Source organism: Cetorhinus maximus, chromosome 17, assembly GCF_964194155.1.
Source record: "Cetorhinus maximus chromosome 17, sCetMax3.hap1.1, whole genome shotgun sequence".
Lineage (NCBI taxonomy): Eukaryota > Metazoa > Chordata > Chondrichthyes > Lamniformes > Cetorhinidae > Cetorhinus > Cetorhinus maximus.
This window is the reverse complement of record NC_135895.1, coordinates 15733980-15750497: the sequence shown is the minus strand read 5'-3', so window position 1 is coordinate 15750497 and position 16518 is coordinate 15733980. Positions and strand designations below refer to the sequence as shown.

The 16518-nt window shown below is 41.5% G+C and overlaps 1 protein-coding gene across 1 annotated transcript in view; it reads right to left on the bottom strand.

The window, feature by feature from the left end:
• The window catches only part of LOC144692201 (volume-regulated anion channel subunit LRRC8D-like), an 87824-nt gene that overhangs the window by 57797 nt on the left and 13509 nt on the right, over window positions 1-16518 (bottom strand). Inside the window, exon 2 of the mRNA XM_078560764.1 lies at window positions 14424-14565. The gene's annotated coding sequence lies outside the window, so the exon portion shown is untranslated. The remainder of the gene's footprint in view (window positions 1-14423; window positions 14566-16518) is intronic.

Sequence of the window (16518 nt, the reverse complement as noted above, 5' to 3'; positions counted from 1 at the left end):
TCTTATGAGAAAAGATTAAGCAGTTTGGGCCTATACTCGCTAGAGTTTAGAAGGATGAGAGGAGATCTAATTGAGGTATATAAGATGCTAAAGGGGATAGACAAAGTAGATGTGGAGTGGATGTTTCCCCTTGTGGGGCATTCTAGAATGAGAGGCCATAGTTTTAGGCTAAGGGGTGGTAGATTTAAATCAGAGATGAGGAATTACTTTTCTCAAAGGGTCGTGAATCTGTAGAATTCACTACCTAAAGTGCAGTGGATGCCGGGATGCTGAATAAATTTAAAGGGGGAGATAGACAGATTTTTAATTAGTAACGGGTTGAAAGGCTATGGGGAGAGGGCAGGAACTTGGAGTTGAGGCCAAAATGAGATCAGCCATGATCGTAATGAATGGCAGGGCAGGCTCGAGGGGCTGAATTGCCTACTCCTGCTCCTAGTTCTTATGCCCCTGGTAACTGACCCCTCAGCTAGGAGAAACAGGTCTTTCCTGTCTACCCCATCTAGGCCCCTCAATCTTGTACACCTCAATTAGGTTAACCCCCCCCAGCCTCCTCTTTTCTAAGGAAAACAACCCCAGCCTATCCAATCTTTCCTCATAGCTGCAATTTGAGCCCTGGCAGCATTCTTGTAAATCTCTGTACTCTCTCCAGAGCAATTATGTCCTTCCTGCAATGTGACGAGAATTGTATACAAAATTCTAGCTGTGGCCTAACCAACATTTTATACACTTCCAGCATTCCATTCTTGCTTTTGTATTTAATATCTCGTCCAAGGAAAGCATTCCATATGCCTTCTTTACCATCTTATCCTGCCACCTTCAGGCACCTGTGGACATGCACTCCAAGACTCTCTCGCCTCCACCGCTCCTCTCAATATCCTCTCATTTATTGAGTATTCCCTTGCTTTGTTTGCCCTCCTCAAATGCATTACCTCACACCTTCCTGGATTGAATTTCATTTGCCACTTTTCCGCTCACTCAATCAAACCATTTATATGTTCTGGAGACAACAGCTATCCTCTTCACTATCAACACTGCCAATTTTTGTATCGTCTGTAAATTTCTCAATCATGCCTGCCACATTTAAGTCCAAATCATTAACATATACAACAAACAGCAAGGGTCCCAACACTGAGCCCTGTGGAATGTCACTGGAAACCCCTTTCTATTCACAAAAACATCCATCAGCCATTACCCTTTGTTTCCTGTCGCTGAGCCAATTTTGGATCTAACTCGCCACCTTCCACAAAAAAAGACTCATTAGATAAAAAGGTATTTGTCTAAGATATAGGCCTAAAAGGTATTTGTCTAAGATAAAGACTCACAAGCAACATGCGTATCAAAAGCAAGTTTGACAAAAATAAAATTTTTCCTCCGTGTGAGTTTGTATGTTTTTTTATTCATTCATGGGACGTGGGCATCACTGGGTAGGCCAGCATTTATTGCCCATCCATAATTGCCCTTGTTCAGAGGGCATTTAAAAGTCAACCACAACCACATTGCTGTGGGTCTGGAGTCACATGTAGGCCAGACCATATCCCTAAAGGACATTAGTGAACCAGATGGGTTTTTACAACAATCGGCAATGGTTTCATGGTCATCACTAGATTTCTAATTCCAGATTTTTATTGAATTCAAATTCCATCATCTACCTCTGCCTTAATGTTCAATGGCCCTACCTCCACCACTTTCGGCACAAGAGAGTTTCAAAGGCACAACCCTCAAACAGAAATAAAATTCTCATTTCCATCTTAAATGGGAGACCCCCTTATTTTTAAACTCTATCCCCTAGTTCTAGTCTCTCCCACAGCATCTACCCTGTCAAGTCCCCTCAAGAGTGGCCAATCAGCGGCCAAAGGTGGGCTGGCCCCTCCAATTAAGGTCAGCGAGTGGGCTCTAGAGAGCCAATAGGCAGTCCTCCAGCTTGGAAGGTGAGGAAGCTTGCAGTTCAGGTAAAGGAGACAGAGAGAGGATGCCTCCATTTTGAGATGCCCTCTCTGCACATTTTAAGAACTTTGAAATAAAAACGGCTTCAGCAGCCAGGCTACCATTGTGGTAGGATAACCCCTCCAAAGGCAGCTTAAGACTGCAGCTCAGGCCAAGCAGACAGGGAGGGCCTCAAAGCACTGGCCCCTAGGTCTGGCACCAGGAGGACCAACTTCAGGCTAATTGGGAAATTCCAGTTGACTTCAATAAATAATCAACTAACTTGCCTCAAATGAATTCCAGCCACCTGGGGGGCAGGTAGCCCTCCTGACCCCCATCCACCTCCAGGAAAATAGCCTAGGGGAGGGATGGTGGGAGCAAACCAGCATGCTGGCTGTGGCACAATATTTCCACTCAAATGATGTACTCGTTCCCATATGGGAGAGAAAAAAAAAATCAGCCCTAGGTATTTATAAGCACAAGCCTGAGCAATAAACAAAAATAGCCACCACAGCCAGGCTTGATACCATTTCCCACCCAACATGTAAATCTGTGCCCTTCTTGTGGAAATCATCAGATACCATTCAGAGGCAAGAACTTTAGCAAAGATCACCTTTCCCTAGTGCGGAGTCAAAGTCAAAGATGAGCTGCAGCATCCCAGTGCCAATCCCAAATGAAACACGACACTTCTCAGCTTTAGTAAACTGTTCAATAAAGAAATTCATTGACTTTATAATGTTAGTTCAGGGCAGATTTTGAAGTCTTGAAGAAGGAGATTCATGGTATTGCTGGGGAGGGGTTATTTTTAAGTTAAGATGGACAACAACTACCCTGTTAAAAATTTAAAACAAAAATAAATGATGAAGATTCTTACTATGCTGTTAATGCAAAATAAACTACATAAGAAATTCTAAAGCGAGGCCATGGCCTTTGATTTCTACTCAAAGCACCATGATTAATCTTCTATCAGGTTATTGCTTTCTGAGGATTGTGCTGTTCAGGGCTGGAGATGTACAGGGTACATTCACAATTACAAACTATATAAATACATGTCTCAGTACATTTAATTTAGATTTTTATTGTTTTCATCCAATTAAAGTAGCAGAATTAAAGATAAAATACTGCAGATGCTGGAAATCCGTGACAAAAACGAAAAATACTGGAAAAACTCAGCAGGTCTGACAGCATCCGTGGAGAGAAAGTGGGTTAACGTTTCGAGTCCGTATGACTCTTCTTCAGAGCTAAAGGGAAGTAGAAATGTGGTGAACTATATACTGTTTAAGGGGGGTGGAATAGGTGAAGCTGGACAGAAGACCAGAGATAGGCGGAGGCAAAGGTGGGATTGCGAAAGATGTCATAAACAAAAGGTCAAAGGGTTGTTAATAGTGGTGGTGCTGGCTAAAGGTGTCAAAGAGTGTAGCAGAGTGTTCTGTAATAAAGATGATGACTTTCATGTAAACAAGATTCAAGAAGAAAAATCCTGGATCAAGCCTGCAATTTGATCAATTAAAAACAAGTCTTAATACATTAAGAGACTCATCTGTATAAAAGCATTTTATCCATGGGTCCAATAATTGTAATAAATTAACAGTATTGCAGGTGATATACAAAAATGATAAATGTTTTTAATATGTTTCACTTGACTAAGTTAATGTGCAAGAGTAATTTAACTTTGCATTTTGAGAGGCATTTTAGCAATTCCTTATCAAAAGCAGAAACAAGATCATGCTTATTCAAAGAATGAAGCAAGTTAATTAACATCAGCTCCAAAAAGATAGGAGCAATTGTTAACACATTGCCTTGGACAACTTGTAGGAACCTATTTACAAAGATAGAGAATGCAGTAATACAGCATGGCAACAGAAATCTTTTTCAAGTTTAACTAGTGCAATCTCAACGTCCTATTTGACCGAGCTGAGCTTTCGACCCTGTAGGCTCTCCGTTACCATGATACGAACCTTCACCTCAGTAACATCACCCATGTCCACCCCTTCCTCATCTCATCTGCTGCTGAAATACTCATTCATGCCTCTGTTGCCTCTAGACTCAACTATTCCAATGCACTCCTGGCTGGCTTCCCACCTTGTTTCCTCTATAAATTTGAGCTCATCGAAAAGATTGCTGCCCATATCCTAACTCACACCAAATTCTGCTCATCCACCAACCATGTGCTCACTGTCTTGCATTGGCTACCAGCCAGGCAATGCCTCAATTATAAAACCCTCATCATCCTTTCCAAACCCCTCCCTATTGCTCCTCCCAACTCCTGTAACCAACTCCAGCTTTACAGCCTTCAGGTCGGAGTGTGGTTCCTCTTGCGCATCCCCAATTTTCACCACTTCACCATGCCTTCAGCTGCATAGGCTCCAAGCTCCAAAATTCCCACCCTAAACCTCTCTTTTCCTGTTTGAAGACACACACTAAAACCTAACACTGACAAAGTTGTTGGCCATCTGCCCTAACATTGAAGGTTCATTCAGACTCGAAACGTTAGCTATGTTCCTCTCCGCAGATGCTGCCAGACCTGTTCAGTTTTTCCAGGTATTTTTGTTTTGGATTTCCAGCATCCGCAGTTTTTTGCTTTTATCTATATAAATGGTAGTTGTTGTTGTAACACTTCCATTAATTCATGCGTGTCTTAGTCACATGTTGCCTTGTGTTTGAAAACTAGAGAACCATTTTTTTTTTTAAAACCAAAAATGGTGAGAGGAGTTGCAAAGCACTTTCCACTTTCTCCCAACAAATATTGTGTTCAAGCACTCTTATGCACCATTTTCACCACATTTATTTGGTCACAGATTTAACATTTTTCTCACACTGGTTTGAATTTTCGTGATTCACTGACTCAGTTTAACTATCATATTCTTCTGCTGTGCTGTTTAGTTTCAATTCCTCTCTTCTGCACAATGCTGCAGACTACCACCAGATCAACAATACTTACAGATCACGAGGCTCGAAATGAACCGTTACTATAGATCATATATATTCTACACCTACAAGTCTAATGTTGAACCACTCCACTCATGTTTTAAAAGTAATTTTTGTTCAAGGATTTTGAAACTTCACTGAACAAGGGAAGGTTTTCCATCAAATTCAGGATGCTAATCACACCTTTATAGAAGGCACGTTTCAAATGCATAATTAGCATTCTTTAGAACTCTTGCACATGACAGTTCATGAATAATTAATTACAATTTGCACCATAAGTCAGAATGACCCTCTGAGATTTTAGAAAACAAAGTGCTGATGAAGCTGCACCTTAGACATTATAGTCTACAACAGGTAAGTAACCAGAACACTAATTATTCGATGCAGGGTCACTTCAGCCAATAGGTGTACCAACCAAATACATTACGAGCAATTATTAGAGCAAACTAGCAAGAAATAGAAAAGCAGACAGCAAGAACTTCAAGTATATATAAAGGAAGGAAGTAGCTAAAGTAAAAGTTAGCACCTTAGCGGATGAGGCTGGGGAATTAATAATGGAAAACGAGGAAATAATAGAGGGGATGGATGGTGCATGAGTAGACATCGCAGCTCACAAACCCGCTAAGTGTCTGTTGGTCACTGCACATGAAGTGAATGGCAAAAGCTGTTCCGTTATCACTCACAGCAAAATCCAGACCATTTAAGTTTTTACTTCCCCCAAACACATACTGTTCATTTTGGGTAATAAAAACCATTTTCCCATTTATTTCAGTAAAGTTACACTCCCTTGAATGCTAATTTTTCAAGACTGCCATAAAAAGATTATGTCCAGTTAGCTATCAGAAATTCAAATCAAATTGGGACCTAAAGCAAGTTTAAACTGCACGCACCCAATGGCTTCAAGCAACCCATCTCAGCAAGGCAGTCCAATATAAACACAGTCAGAAAGCTCTTCAGCCTGTTAGAGGAAACCTAGCTTCTTTCTCTGAAGAAGGTTGCACTGAATGCTAGGCAATGCATTAAGTATATATAGTGCACTACTTAACTTTCAACAAAGTTCCAAAATGCTAATCAAGCCAATTTATGGAAAATTAACTATTTACAGCCACTTGTTAAAAAGAGAGGCTGGCAACTCAAGATGATAGCTGTGTTGTCACCTGGTTACAGGCTTGAACATTATCAGAACAAGATTGAAAGTCACCTATTAGCCCTCTATTCTCTCCCCCGCCTAAAATGTTGATTCAAGAGGATATATCAAGTTTTTACAGTAGCATTTTAGTAAACTGACAGGAGTACAATTTCAAAAGAAGCAAAAAGTGCTAAGTTAGAAATTTCTTTTGAACAATACAAGTACTCAGCAAAGCAGGAATGAGCATCCGCAGCAAATGGCAGTAAGAAAAGCGGAGAGGATTTTAAAAAACGTATAAGAGAATTAACAGGTCAAAAGTTTGACAACAAAGCTAATATTGATAGGACTGTAGAGTTACACAGCAAGTAAAAAGGTTTGGGACAAATGGGACTGATAGGATAATTAAGAAATAGCAAGACTGCAACACAAGAAGGTTGACACGGCTTCATCACATTCCACTGAGCACCTGCTTCCCAGCACTAGAATCTGCGGGGCTCAAGGAGAGAGTTAGTTTGGTGGTGATTTCCGTGTGATCTGGTGGAGCTTTTCACTCAGTGGAAGGGGGTCTCATCAAGGGTAGATGCACCAGCATTTAAAAAAATAAATAATTTGCTGGAGGGGTTAAAAAGTACAGGGGAGTTGTCAGAGAGAACAAAAGCACAGCTTAAAGAAAACAAGAAAGCTTTCCGGCAAAGATTTATTTGGAAGGAACAAACAGGGAGAGAGCCTGCCTAAGCATATCTATCAGTTTACATCACATATGGGCCCGGCGAGAAGCTCACAATAACACCACACTAGGATTTGACACTAGCAGCTCAAAAATAGATCCTATTCACCGGTTCTCGCACACAAGGCTGTAACCCAAATTGCTATCTGCTACTAAAAATCATACCATTCAACCAGTTTTAGGCAAGTCAGAGACAATTTGTAGCCAGTGGCAGAGTGGTGGCGCTCGCCGCTGACCTCGGAGAAAGCTGCCCACAAAGCAATCTCTGTGGCACAGGGTCCCCCTTTCCCAATGAGTTTAAATCAGGCAGCAAGTCAAGGAGATCTCCCAGTGGCCAGCAGCAGTGATGTCGGCAAGCAGGGTAAACATTGAAGTATTCTGACAGACAGCAAGCGAGGAAGTTTAAAGCATTTTATCCTTCACTTTTAATTAAAGATAGCGAAATAATTGATTATGATTGGATTTAGATAAAAGTTTGTTCATGTTATTTTAGCTTCTAAAAATAACTTCTAAATGGGGAATTTATCATAATGAAGAAATTTGACAATTATAAAATTAGCTTTTCAGGGCAGTCAGGAGGGTGTTTAGCTGGAATTACGAGCTTAGTATGTTGTTAAAAACCCTGTTACACTTCATTCAACAAGGTGTAATTTTTTTTTTTTAAAAAAGGGGTTTTTATGATGAGACTAACTGCCCAAGAGTGGAAGATTTCATTTGCGTGCGTGCGGTGGGAGGGAAAAGTAGTGGCATGCCACCACCTCTGGACGTCAGACAGCACAGAATTACTCATAGAAAAATGTGGAAATCTAGAAGTTGTTATGAAAGTGTGGACTCCTGAAGTTGCTGCTCCATTTCATTGGAGTTTCACTATCATTACCACCACAAAATCCAGAGACCCCTGTTTCATTTTCTCTTACTCAGTCTTAAATAAAGGCTTTCATTCCTGGTCTCATTTTAATGATTCCTTTTCTCCTCGTCCTTGACATCCTTTCTAACAGTATGGACCAAAACTGAACCCAATCTTCCAACTACAGTACAACCAATGAACTTGATCCATTTAGCATTTGTTTTTTTTTTGGCTCTTGGAATGTGGCAACCATGGGCACCCTCAGTTACCCAGAAGATGGTGGTAGGTATTCTACTTCATCCATTGCAGCCTGTATAGCGAAAGTGGTCCCATAATTTTATTTTTCCTTCATTCTTTCATGGGATGTGGGCATCACTGGCAAGACCAGCATTTGCTGCCCATCCCCAGTTGCCCTTGAACTGAGTGGCTTGCTAGGCTATTTCAGAAAGCAGTTAAGAGTCAACCACATTGCTGTGGGTCTGGAGTCACAAGTAGGCCAGACCAGGGAAGGATGGCAGATTTCTTTCTCTAAAGGACATTAGTGAACCAGATGGGTTTTTTTTTAAATGACAATCCATGATTGTTCCATGGTCACCATTACTGAGCCAATCTTTATATTCTAGATTTATTAACTGAATTCAAATTCCAAAAGTTGTTGTGATGGGATTTGAACCTACATCCTCAGAGCATCAGCCTGGATGTCTAGATTACTAGTCCAGCGACATCCTGTCTCCCATAAATGGCGTATGGCAGTGAACTCTAGAACCCTGCCCCAGCGTTGATTTAGATTTGTCCACTGTTTATATATATATATTTTTTTTTTACACACATTGATGGGATATACCTGGGTGATCTTCTACACTGCTGTGTAGATACTTGTGTCATAATTGTACTGTAATGTCTTGGCTAGGACAGCTGCTGTCTCTAGTGAATAGATCTTCGGCACTTAGCGCTGAGATGTTGATTGCTGTGTCCAGTGCAGTCAGCTGTTTTTTAATGTCACATGGAATAAACTGAATTAGCTCGCTACTTGAGGCAGAGTAGGATCATCCATTTGGCACTTTTAACTGAAACCTTCCCTCCTACTGGTGGTCGAGGATGGGAGTGTTCCTGGAGCTTCCCATTAGTTGCCTGGTTGTGAGACAGACCCTTGCTCTGATCTATTGATTGCAGGATTGCTCAATTCCGTTTACACAGCACTGCAGTTGGTGTTTAGTCTGCAGGTAACCCTGTGGTAGTAGCTCCACTAGATACCTCACCTTGAGGTATAAAGTCACAAATTGTCAGAAATACTCAGTAGGTAGGCAGCATCTGAGGAGAGAGAAATAGAGTTAACGTTTCAGGTCGATGATCTTTCATCAGAACGGGACGATATTAGAGATGTAACAGGTTTAAGCAAGTACAGAGGCAGGAGAAGCGGGAGGGGTGGAAAAAACAAAACGGAAGGCCTGTGATAGGGTGGAAGGCGAAAGAAACTGAATGATGGAAGGAATGACGGTGCAAGGTGAAAAGGAGATGGCAATGGGACAAGTAAAGAGACAAAAAATAAAAATGGTGGATCTGGAGGAGGTACAAGTGGAGAGTGCAGAAACATTACCAACAGCTGCTATCAAACAAAATAGAAAATTGGGGCAGAGGTTATGATCTGAACTTCTAACCATTTCCAGTTCTGACCAAATGTCACAGACCTGAAAGGTCAACTCTTTTTCTCTCTTCACAGATGCTGCCTGACCTGTTGAGTATTTCCAGCATTTTCTGTTTTTATTTTAGATTTCCAGCATCCACAGTGTTTTGCTTTTTCATTCTTATTTATGCCTGCTGTTGCTCCCAGCAGACCCTTCTGCATTCATATCATACAGTTATCATGACCTTACCAGCCCCCTCCTCTTGTACCCTTTCAGTCCCCCTACCACATGCTTCTGTACAAACTGGAGCAACATACTCATCTAAGTATTTCCACTGTTCCTTCATCCTCCATTAGGAGTTCCTTCATTGTTTATAATCACAGCACATTTACAACTAATTGAATGACCTGCTGGACCAAACCAGCCTACTAGAAAAGCACCAAACAGCTTCTAGCATCAAGCAGTTAAGATACAATAAAATAAACAAGTTAAAAAATCTCTATTTATGCCCCAATCGCGCCCACAAAGGATAAACACGACCTTCTCCTGGCTTTTTGCACCAAGATCAATCTCTTGTTAGCCAGCCCAATCTTATACGGTCTTAACTTGTATAATAGCCCAAATGTCTCAGGAGCTTTTGATTCCATTGAACCAACAATTAATTCTGGAGGAACCGAAAGGAGGGAACAGTGAGCAGTACAGTCGACAGGATGCAGCCAGCTCATTACATCACTTTGTCACCAATGAAGTAACTTGTTATTGGCTTAACTAAGACACCAAATAAGTTGGTTACACAGGATTACACAGGATATACAGAACAGAAACAAGCCACTCGGCTCAACCAGCCCATGTCAATTTTTATGTTCAACTCAAGCCTCATCCTTTTTCCTTAAATCTCAATTTAGAAAGGGTAAATTTTTTTTTTGCCGGGGGTGGGGGGCTACAGGGAAGAGAAGGAGCAGCATTCTTAAACAAATGATGCCAATAAGGCACAGCAAAGATAAATCCAAAGGGGAACCTGTAGTGAACACATCACATCAGGAATGGCAAAACTGTTAGGAGCATTACAGTCTTCATTTAAATAACCAATAAATCGAGTGGTCAATTTAAAATCTCTCAATTTAATCTTGTCCCATCACCCATAAACTAGAAGTGCAGGAACCGGTTTTCAGACCCCTGCTAATGGAGCTCGAGTGTCCAGAAATATGACCTGGAGGTTGACTCCAATGCTTTCCTCTTCCCTGTGGTGAAACATGGCTTCCACTCAGTACTACAATTTCCCCTCTCCTGTTAAGTTTCTGACCTTTAGGCTTGCATTCAGTAGCCTATCATTCTTTGGAATGGTATGCAATGTGACAAGTTTGTACCATTTGCACTGACGTTCAAAGTCTCGGAATTGTATCACTTAGTTTAGTTGCTGGCACTCCCGCCTCTGAGTCAAAGGTTAAGGGTTCAAGCTCTAATTCTTAAGCCCATGACTTCAGCCAATCATTTCAGTGTAGTATTGAAGAAGTGCTACGTTGTGGAAAGAGACTTTAACCAGAGTATCCGCCACCTGTTTAGGTGGATGTAAAAGATCCCAGGGCACTATTCAAATTACGGGGAGTTCTCCTTGTGTCCTGAACAACTTTCCTCCCTCTGCAACAGAATAACTGGCGTTCATTAATTTGCTGTTTCTAAGACCTTACACAAACTAGCTTCCGCCTTTGCCTGCTTCAAAAGTAACTCATTAGATGTGAAGCATTTTGAGGTATGCCAGGATGTGATAAGTGCACTAGATAAACGCAAGGTCTTTCTTATACTGAAAGTTGGTGAAGCAATGGTCATTAGGAAACTTGACTAACAGAAGAATATAAAATTACGGGTCCCTAATGGAATGCATCTGAATAGTTTTTTTTTTAAAAAGTGACAAAAACTCTTTCAATAAGCAAGGCATTAATACCAGCAAGCTAGGCTGGGACTATTATTCTAATTTTCAAGTCAGGACAAAGACTGAGATTTTGAAACTGTTCAAACACCTGCAATGTCAAACCTGAAGGTTTAATTCCAGCCTGTTTGCAAGTCTCTCAAAAAAACCACTGGTGAATATAGTCACCACGAAGTACTCCTGCTATAAAACTACCCAGTGTACAAATGGAATGCTTCAGGATAAAAAAAAGGCAGCACGAGCATATCAATAAAGTGAAGTTATCATTGAAACTGGGTAATGTGCTGCTTTGGCATGGTAATGCATCAGTGTTCTTAATACTTTCTACCACAGAGTAGAGAAAAACCATTTCCTCTGTTGGAACAGAGTTCAAATCAAGGGGGCATTACCTTAAAATTAGAGGGAGGCTTTTCACGGGCGATGTCAGGAAGTACTTATTCACACAAAAGGGCAGTGGAAATCTGGATCTCTCTCTCTCTCTCAAGCAGTTGTTGAGACTATGGGGTGTACTGAAAATTTCAACACAGAGGTCAATAAGATTTTTGTTGGGTAAGGGTATGAAGGGTAGCAGAAGCAAGATGAGTAGGTGGAAGGAAGGTACAGGTCAGCCATGATCTAGCTGAATGGCAGAACAGACTAGATGGGTTGAATGGCCTTCTGCTGTTCCAGTGTTCCGCAGAATGACAGGTTGATCTCAGCAGAAGGAATAGTGGAAGTCTGGGAGGTAAAGTCATGGGACAAGTTACCCTAACATATCCTCATGGCTGGCTGGAGCAGTATTGGCAGAATAGGCTCCTTGCCCAGGGACTAAGTGCTTGGAGAAGGCTGGGGGGAATACAATTAAAAACATTTCATTAGAGAAAAAAAACAGTTGAGACCAAGTGAAGTGGCAAACTGTTAATTGACTTAGAAATGCAAGTCTTTGTTTCTTCTATGGCAGCCACAAAACATCCCAAAGCAGGTACTGAAGTGCTTTTTGAAGTGTAGCCGCTATTGCTGTGACGTTGGAAATATGGCAGCCAATTTGGGCACAAATTCCCACAAACAACAACACAATTATGACCAGATAATCTGCTTTTATAATGCTGATTAAGGGATAAATATTGGTCAGGACACGGAGATAACTCCCCTGTTCTTCTTCAAAATATGTCACAGGGTCTTTTTTATTCTTTCATGGGATGCGGTCATCAATGGCAAGGCCAGCATTTGTTGTCCATCCCCAATTACTCTTGAACTGAGTGGCTTGCTAGGCCATTTCAGGGCCGTCAAGAGTCAACCACATTGCTGTGGGTCTGGAGTCACATGTAGGCCAGACCAGGTAAGGACGGCAGATTTCCTTCCCGAAAGTTACATTAGTGAACCAGATGGGTTTTTACAGCAATCGATGACAGTTGTCATGGTCACCATTACCGAGACTATTTATCGCCGTTCCTTCACTGTTGCTGGGTCAAAATCCTGGCACTCCCTCCCTAACAGCACTGTGGGCGTACCTACACCACATGGACTGGCCAGTGAAGCCCACATCCTGTGAATGAATAATATTTTTTTAAATTCTAGATTTATTAACCAAATTCAAATTCCACAGCTGCCATGGTGGAATTTGAACCCGTGCCCCTGGGGCATTAGCCTGGGCCTCTGGGTTACAACTCCAGTAATGTTACGTCCACCTGAGAATACAGACTGGGCCTCAGTTTAACATGTCATCCAAAAGACAGCACCTCCAACAGTACAGCACTCCCTCAGTATGGCACTGGAGTGTCAGCCACGATTTTTGAGCTCGAGTTTTACAGTGAGACATGAATCCACAACCTTCCAACTCAAGAGGCGAGAATAAAAGGTTGGTAGGAAGAAAGAGAAATAGTTCAAATTAGGAGTGGCAAAAATGATCAATGAATTAACAGATCCTGTTAACTTGTCACTGGGGCTATTTAACATACTGGTCCATTAACATTAGAGGTAAAAAAAAGTCCCATTTAACCAAAGATGCTTCAATTTAGTGGCAATACAATCATGTAACTCAATCCATCTCTGACTGCACCTACTATTACACAGATCTTTAAAGGAGTTGTGGTTTTCTTGTAGTTCAAAATTCTCTCCAAAAACACAATTCAAGTTTGCAGGAGATAAACCTATAATTAGGTCAAGGCTCAAATGGGTGCCATACAAACCTTTCACTCTCCTATCATTACCTTTTGCTGAATTCCTAGTCATGACATCGCTGCACTTCACAATATTGACGAAAATTAAAAGCTAAACCGAATGGTTACATAAACATAGCACTGACAAACAAGAGGTGCTGAAAGGAAAACTGTTCAAACGCATTCAGAGCAACAAACTACCCAGGTAGACGATTAGTATATGAATCACATATTTAGGTGTTAATACAATAACTATAATTTATTGACAGAAGATAACAATATGTGTAAACAACTGGGCCAAAGAAACATTTGCACAGGAATGTAAACAGGGGTTGGCCATTCAGCCCCTCAAGCCTGTTCCACCATTCAATGAGATCATGGCTGACCTCTGACCTAACTCCCCAAATCTCTTAAAACCTTTGGTTAAAAAAAAATTCCATCAATCTCAGATTTTAAATTAACAATTGATCTAGTTCCAAACGTCTTCTCCCACCCTTTGTGTGTAGAAGGATTTCCTAATTTCACCCCTGAAAGGCCTGGCTCTAATTTTTTTGACTAGTCCTAGATAGTCCCAACTAACAGAAATAGCTTCCCTCTTATCTACCCTATATATTCCCCTGAATATCTTGTAAAGTTCAATCAAATCACCTCATGATTCTGAATTACATGGAATACAATGCCGGATTATATAATCTCCCCTTGCAATTTAACCCTTGAAGTTCAGTTTCATTCTGGTAGATCATTGCTGCACTTCCTAAGCTGTGGTGCCTTGTACTGTTCAAAGTGCTCCAGGTGTGGTCAGCCCTCCAAGTGCAGTCTGACCAGTGCATGACTTCTACCTTCTATTATTACTGTGTGTTACAGAAAACTTGTCATTGAAAAGAACTTCATGATGTGACAGTGGCTGTGAAAGCAAGTTAACTGTAAGGGCAACTTGTAGGGCAGCCCAATATTCTATGAGATCATACAAGATGTGATATACAAAATGACATGCAGGCTTTGGGAAAGGTATAACAGTAGGGAAATTAGACTGGTGTCTATGCTAACATGACACAAACACACCACACGGCCCACACAATGGCTCCTGCTAACATAAAGGAATGATGAAACATAACTTTAACACATGGAGCACCGCTGCAGGATTTGGTTTCACACAGAAATGTAGATGTCTTGACTTACTTGGTTAACCGCTATGCAGAAAGATCAAGCGCCGCTCACCGTCACCAGACGAGGCTGTCAGAACATCTGCTCCATTCTGAAATAATTGCACATCTGTAGAGTTGTGCTTTTACTTAAAAAGCAATGCCAGAGGGCAGGATACCTAAAAAATACAGAAAACTCTGCTGGTTAAACACTATTTTAATTGTTTCAATTTAAATAAAACCTCCCTGGTTGACACTTCAATGTTTTCTTGTGTTCCTGTCAACAGTATGGCAATCAGCGACAAAGATTGTTACAGATTTCACAAAAGTAGTCAAATTGTTGCTTAAAGTATTCAGTTATTTACTCACAAACAAAATGCTATTTGCTATGATTGTGCTACATTTAGTGTCATCATTGGCTGTCCCTCCATTCGAGGATGACGTCTACTCAGGGTTGAGAGTTTCTGCCATGGATCTTCATGTGATTGAACAGGCCGATTCTCGGCCACAGATCTTTGGGCACATGGGGCAGGATGTCCCACAAGGCAGTGGGATCCAGAGGGCGGGATTTGCTTCCTTTTCTTTCTCTCCTGCTGCTGCTGTGCCCCATCATTGATGTTGGCACTCAAACGTGATGCAGCTTGATGGACAAATCATCGTTATCCTGAACGACTGGTAGCAGGTCCTCCCAGTCATTAATGTCAATGCTGCTACATTTCAAAGAGAGCTTCAGGGTATATTTGAAGCGTTTTCTTTGTCCTCCCTCAGAATGTTGGCCATTTGAGAGTTGAGGAAACAGGACCTGGTGAGGGAGACAGTTTTCAGCTGTCCAGACAGTGTCCAGCCCACTGAAGTTCATTTTGCAGGAATTTTGCCTGAATGTTTGGGGAGCTCGCTTCAAGAAGAACACTAGTGTTTGTTTGACAGTTCTCCCATTGAATCTGGAGGATGCTGTGGAGACATTGATGGAATTTCTTCAGCACTTGCGAAGGTGTCGCTGATACCTAGTCCAGGAGCATGGTGACGACAACTGCTCTGTACACTAAGGCTTTTGTTGACTTGCAGAGGTCTTTGTTGTCAAACACTCAATGCCATTACTAAAACAGAAAATTCTGGAAAAACTCAGCAGGTATGGCAGCATCCATGGAGAAAGAAATACAGTTAACATTTTGAACATGACTCTTCTTCGGAACTGCCATAGTTTGTAGAAGGCTGAGCTGGCACAGCTGGTCTGGTCTTGAATTGTCTCGTCAGTGGTGGCTTCTTGAGAGAGGTGACTCCCAAGGTATGCGAAGTGCTCCAAAGATTTGGGCGTCCAAGAAACTTCATCATAATCCTACAATTGCAACTGTCTTGAGTGGGAGATCTGAAACAGACACCTTCAAAATTCAGACCGAGATCAAGCAAAGCTGTGTGATAGCCCCTATACTATTTACAATCTACCTGACAGTGGCTATTCACCTCAAAAGTCAACTATCCTCTGGTGTCTGTATGAAATACATCTAAATGGAAACCTCTTTAACCCCAGTCAACTCCATGCCAAAACTAAACTGACCACCATAGATATATATGATCTACAGTTTGCGAATGACTGTAGTGTTGTTGTCCACTCTGCACCAGATTTGCAAGCCACCCTTAATCCCTTCAATTCTGCACACAAGCAACTCGGCCTGTCCTTGAATATTGCCAAAACAAAGCACATATCAACCCATACCTGGTCAGCCAAATAGTCCACCTCCCATTTATGTTGAAGGAGAGACTTTGAAATATACAGTGAACACTACACTGTCACGTACCAAGATTGAGTCACTGCCATTTAGAACACTAAGGTTCACAATATAGGATTCCTGCCTTCTTGAAATGTCTGCTTGCTTCTGTAGTGAGTCTGACAATGTTAATGGCAAATGGGACCATTAAGCTTCTTGTGCACTGTGAGTCTAGTCATGGGTTCAACTCTCACTCCAGATACACGAGAACATAAATCGCTAGTCTGACAATCAAATGTAGTAATGAGTGAGTTCTGCACTGTTGGAGGCGTCACCTTTCTGATAAGACAAAAATCTAGGCCCTCTACTCCCCGCACAGGTTTACATAAAAATCCCATAGCGCGATTCAAAGAAGGGCAGGGGAGT